Genomic DNA, 5,876 nt, shown 5'->3' on the forward strand with positions numbered 1-5,876 from the left:
TATATAAAATTAAATTACGATAAATAATAATATATAAAATAATAATAATGAAAAAACTTTAATATAATATATATATTTTTTTTTATTTTGAATAAGAAATCTTTAGTTTTGTCAACAATCATGACATTTTTTTTTTCTTTTAAAATTATCATATTTTTTTTTTTGTAATAAAGATAATTTTTTATAATATAAATTTATCATGTTAGATCCTGTTTCTGTTTTTTTTCGTTTTATCTTCTTTTTATGTACAAAAATTACAAATTTATATCATAATAATTTTTAAGTAATGATGTCAATTGGGAAATTTTACGATAAATCCGTTTTTAAAATTCGTCGAAATTTTTAAACATTGACTAATATAACGTTGTTGAATTTCCATTTTATAAGTCTTATCAGTTTTCATGTTGTTAAAAACTTAGCGGAAACAATTCGATTAAACATCATAAGAAAATTTTCATTATATAACGTAAATATATATAAGACCTTTTTGTTTTTAAATGTATTAGTTACTAACTGATAAATACTTTAGTTTAATAAATAATAGTGCGCATGCGCATAAATTGAGCGTTCGGCCCTTCAAATGGCATCGCGCGAATTGAAATTACCGCTTGGCGATAGTGGCCATTTAAAAAAACGCAAATAGGTTTGCTTTTTCGATACTTTTATTCTATTCTTTCGTTTTGTAATATTATATAAAAATGTAAGGAAAAAGAAATTAAGTAAATAAAAAGGCAGACGATAAAAATATCTTAAAATGGAATATTTTAGAAAAGTAAATAAAAAGGCAGACGATAAAATATAATTTTTCAAAGACAAATTCTTTTTAGTTATAAAATTTTTTGAATCGACGGATATTAATAAAAAAAAAAGAAGGTAACCTCAAATTAGACGGGAAGCGTTACGTTTTTTTTAAAAATTAAAATGAAAGGATCAATTTTTTGCAAGCTCTATTATATACATACCCCGTAGAACGAATATACGCGAAGACAGCGTAATCATAAAAATACCCTCCCCCCCACCTATAGAGGTATCATCATGTATGGGATCTACAGATTATCGAAAATATATGATACACGTTTCAACTCCTTCATGGGTGATAAAATTGCATTCGTGTAATTTCTGGAGTGATAATGAATGAATGAGGTAGTTAGTATTAGAGAATTGTTAATTTCATTTCATAAACCAAATATAGGCTTATTTAGAATGAAGCTAACTATATCGTCTCGGTTGTTAAGTAAAATGTATTTAAAAAGTTATAGATAGGTTAAAATTTAAAATTGATGGTAGTCCTTTTATTTCTCCCCCTTTAGTCCTCAAGGAAAGTTTAAAAATATTTTATTTGCACAAGACAATGGGCTTGGGAGTGGATAAAACATTTTGAGTAGCACAAGTGTTATAAAACAAATTTAGGAATAGTTTAGAAAGTAATAGTACTAACTACCACATGGAAACATATAAAGAATATAAGGAATTTATTATAAAAAGTTTGGAAATAGGTTATATTCATCGCTTCAGTGTTTATTAACCCCACTAGGAAAATTTAAAAATATTTTTTGTAACAAACCCCCTATTTTTTTCAGCGATTGTGTTTAGCAGATTAGTTTTGCGAAGATTATGAAGATAGTTCCATTGATATTAATATCATTTTTTCTCATTTAACAGGCGAGAAAATTTTCAAGTTTAAATTATACTATTGGACGGGATAAAATATTTAGATAGGAGTGGTTTTAATAAAAACAAATCCTTTCTTTCTTTTTTTACTCCACGAGGTAATATTTAAAGATGTGAAAGTGAAAATAGTTTTCAGATTATACTGAGATAAGATGTTTTAGAGTCGAGCAGTTGCTAAAAAGAAGGTTCAGGATACTTCGAAATGGATCTTTGCACCTCTCGGATTTAGGGACATAGTGTTGCTTCTGGGAACAGATTAAGATTTTGGCCAAAATAATATTGTGCAAGCATAGAGATTTGGCAAATAGAGGTTCAAGCCTTTCTGCATAGGCAAAATTTCCTTACTTACATAATATTAAAGAAAGAAAAGAAAGAAAGAAAGAAAGAAAGAAAGAAAGAAAGAAAGAAAGAAAGAAAGAAAGAAAGAAAGAAAGAAAGAAAGAAAGAAAGAAAGAAAGAAAGAAAGAAAGAAAGAAAGAAAGAAAGAAAGAAAGAAAGAAAGAAAGAAAGAAAGAAAGAAAGAAAGAAAGAAAGAAAGAAAGAAAGAAAGAAAGAAAGAAAGAAAGAAAGAAAGAAAAGAAAAGAAAAGAAAAGAAAGAGAAAAGAAAAGAAAAAGAAAAGAAAAGAAAAGAAAAGAAAAGAAAAGAAAAGAAAAGAAAAGAAAAGAAAAGAAAAAGTAAGAGTAAGAGTAAGAAAAATCAACTAATCCCACATCTTTTACAGTCTAGTGGTAGAGATATATCTAAACCAAGCCTGATAGCCAAATCATTTCTAAATTCCTTATTTGTATGCTTGAGTAAGCTTTTAAACATTTGTCACCTGATTTATCCATGACCAATGAACGAAGATTTAGTACACGCTGTGCGTCAGTGCGGGTCGTTACTATATTTTTACCCTCTTAAGTCAATTTTTTAGCCGGCTAAAAAAAATCGGTTAAACCAAGTTATTAGCTGAAATCTATCACTTTAGTCTCGGTGAGTTTTGCATTAAAAAGGGAGCAACTCAAATTTGGAAGAAACTTATATAAATTAAAAAGCTTTAATATTAACGGATTTTCTCCGGCAAGCGCTTGAAGATTTGGCAGATTAGCCGATATTTAGACATTACCCACTATAGCTCATTCCTCGAAAGTAGATAATAGAAGGAGCCTGACACGATTGAAGCATCCCGATCCTTTTGTGAATTTAGAAAGGGGATAAATTGCGCCAAAGGATGTTTCAGCAGACCAGCATATCGAAGCATTGTTTAGCACGATGTCCTCAGAAGATTACATTAATTTGAAAATTTAGATTTTTAGTTTTTTTTATAAAAATAAAGATGAAATAAATGAAATTAATGCAAGGAGTAATAGTGATCCTAACCCAAAACCCGTCAGATTTTGTTGGTAGAGTGGTTAGCATTTTGGTGAAATTTATAAGGTTGACTTTATTCGCCAAATGATCTAAAGCAGAATTGTAGAAACGCCTGATGGGAACGTAAATGCTTGTTGAGATTTTTGAATAAAGATTAATCAGATTATCAAAATAATTTGGATCCATGAAGATCCTCCTAATTGGTGACCCAAGAACGAAGATTTTATCTTTAATCACACGAGGAAAAAAAAGATCAATAATTGGTAGTTGAATATATTTCTCATTAATTTTAGGACAAATTTAGTTGATGAAAATTTAGAATGATGATATCTACAGCTTTAATTATTTTACTGATAAGACCCGACGTTCAGATCTAGATTACAATTGGTTTTTATTATTTCATATGATGTTGTTTATAGCTAAGCAGTATGAAGGTGGACTCAATGGATCCCCCTTGTTGCATTCTTCGTGCTGAAAAGGATAGTTTGATTGCCACATCGTAATATGGTAGGGATACAGCTTGACCTGGATATAATTGAAATAATATGTAAATCACTAAGAATCTTTGGATTAAAAAAAATTACTATTTGAAGTATTGAAGACATTTTTTTATGCACAGTTTTACGAATGCGGTGTTCTGAAGCATGGATATCCAAAGTAATCCTTGCCGAATGACTAGCTGTTTCGCATCCCGCTTTAATGCCAAACCCCTAATTGGTGTTAGGAGACAGCAATTCTGGTAACAGACTTTTTTTATATGTTTGTATATAATTTTTGAGATAATCCTTCCTATAACTCCACCTACAGCAATTGGGCTGATGCCTTGATCTGGCTTCTGTAAGACGATTAGTCTTGCTCCAAAGAATAGTGTGAAACCAATGGTTGGGGTAGACCACATTAACTATTAGGTTACGAAGATCAGTCAATGCCGGGATCAGAGAGCAAGAATTGTCAAACTGTCCCAATACAAATCAATCCTCCTGCGGAGACTAATAAAAATGAATAATAGCTTCGAGTACCTCATCTAGGGTTAATTTGATTGAAGGTGTCTTTAATAATGAGAAAATATTGTTATTAGCCTTATCCGGAAGTCTGGAAAGCAGTTCATTAAAAATTTATATTGTATCAGGAGAAATTTGTTCAATGTTAAAAAAAAAACCTTCTAAAGCACCCTTGCTATTTAAAAATATTTATATTTTTTTTCGATATAATTTTAGCCAAAGATTTTTATTTTTTGATATATACATATCTGAATTATTATTAAAAAATTTAATTAAATTATCTTTGATAGATTTTGATGTGGGAGATTCTTTGTCTTCTGGGACCTTAAGTATGTGAAAAGTAATTGGAATAATCTTTAATAACAAATTATTGCAATCTTGTAATATTGATTTGATTATGTTTACCAGGAAGGATTGTTCTGCTGATCTGGCTCCACGAGGTAGCCTGGATAATGTTGGGGGAAGTGTGTGGCCAAGAATGTGTTAGACCATCAATAATCTGGATCCTTCGAAAATTTAAATTTTCAACTTTTTAGGTATCGCAGAATCATGTTGAATATTGATACTTTGATACTTATCCTGAAAAGTTAGTAAAATTGTAATGCAAATCATTAGATGATGCTACTAAAATAAGAATTTTGATTTTCCAGTTCAATATTGGTAGGTATGCTTAAAGTAGAAGGTGGTATAAAACTAAGAAGTGGACCCTGTAGTCTGAATCCTACATCTGGACAATGTTGGGTCATGGAGACTAAATTTATTATCTTTAATTAGAAAATAAAGCTTAAGGCAATATTGAATCTTGACAAAAAAAAATAATCGTCGAAGTTTTTATTTGTGCAAAATGTTTTCATTAAAAAAAGAATATGTATATTTGAATTTTTTCTTTGTAAATATTAATTTTTTTCCTGTAGGTAATTTTAGTAATTTATATTTAAAATACTTATTTTTAAAATGTATTTTTTTTATTATATATTCAGATACTTTTTTGTGTATTTTGTATCTATATATATATTCAGATACATATATTTTTGAAAAATTGTCAAACCCTTAGCACAAGTCCTACTCGTACAGGTCTTACATATTAAAGATTATAAACATGGTAATTATTATTTTTGGCATAATGATTACAAAGAAAATTAACGATATAATGTAAACCTCTCTTTAAATAAAATCATTTTGCATTATTTTTTGCTTCTTTTAACCCCCTTTGGTTCGTAGGCTTATATCTTAAACATCAATTTGAAAGGGAAAAAAAAAGGTAATTAAATATTTATCGGAGATTAACACCGCTTAATTCTGAATTAATTGATAAATTAATTAAAAGAAAATTAGATTTTAACATTATAAGCTATTACTTTTTTTGTAATTAATATCGGCAATGTGTTATTTTTACAAACTTTAAATCACTTTTTTCAGCGTCGGTTTTTTTTTAAAAATTTAAAAAATCATAGGATTTTAACCGAAAATATATTTTATCATGTTTGGAATACTTATCTATACTAATTGTAAACAAATTTTTGCTATTAACCTTTGAGACTTATATAATAAATTACTATGAAATTTAAAAGTTCTTGGAAAAAATTGTCTGAAATTCATGGGGTAGGTAGATAGATATTCCAAGCATGATGGAAATTTCCAGTAAAAATCATATTTTCTAAGTTTTTTTTTAAATAGCGCGCTCAAAATATGATTTAAAGTTGAAAAAATAACACACTTGCCCCGGGAAAAAAACGTATTGACGCTAACATATGGAATTTATTATATTTTATACTAAACTATTTGTTCTAGACCAGCTTATTTATTTTTGAGAGATGAAATTATTGAGAACCCTTTAATCCATACTCTTTCA

This window comes from Gordionus sp. m RMFG-2023, chromosome 4 (assembly GCF_954871325.1).
Source record: "Gordionus sp. m RMFG-2023 chromosome 4, tfGorSpeb1-WG-v2, whole genome shotgun sequence".
Classification (NCBI taxonomy): Eukaryota; Metazoa; Nematomorpha; class Gordioida; order Chordodea; family Parachordodidae; genus Gordionus; species Gordionus sp. m RMFG-2023.